The sequence below is a fragment of the Nyctibius grandis genome, chromosome 1 (genome assembly GCF_013368605.1).
Source record: "Nyctibius grandis isolate bNycGra1 chromosome 1, bNycGra1.pri, whole genome shotgun sequence".
In the NCBI taxonomy this organism is placed as follows: domain Eukaryota; kingdom Metazoa; phylum Chordata; class Aves; order Nyctibiiformes; family Nyctibiidae; genus Nyctibius; species Nyctibius grandis.
This window is the reverse complement of record NC_090658.1, coordinates 65939622-65939922: the sequence shown is the minus strand read 5'-3', so window position 1 is coordinate 65939922 and position 301 is coordinate 65939622.

The following is a 301-nucleotide window of genomic DNA, read 5'->3' as shown; positions in this document are numbered from 1 at the left end:
AAGGGTCGACGGACAGAGAAGCATTATGGTTTTGAGAACACTTCACCTCCGCAGGGAAATTCCTGTTCCTTTGCATGAAAACTTTTCATGAATGGGAGAAGAGCCTATCTTTGTTGTGGTACAACAGTTGGGAGAAGCACAAAGTGCATTTAGTCACTCAGCATATATATTCTTGTTGGATTTCACCCAACTTAAGAGGAATTTTTTTTTTTAATAGATGATACTTGCCTAAATTATTAGGTATTAAGTTTGAATCAGTAATTAATGATCTTAAGTGCAGACTTACAATAAAGGTAATTTT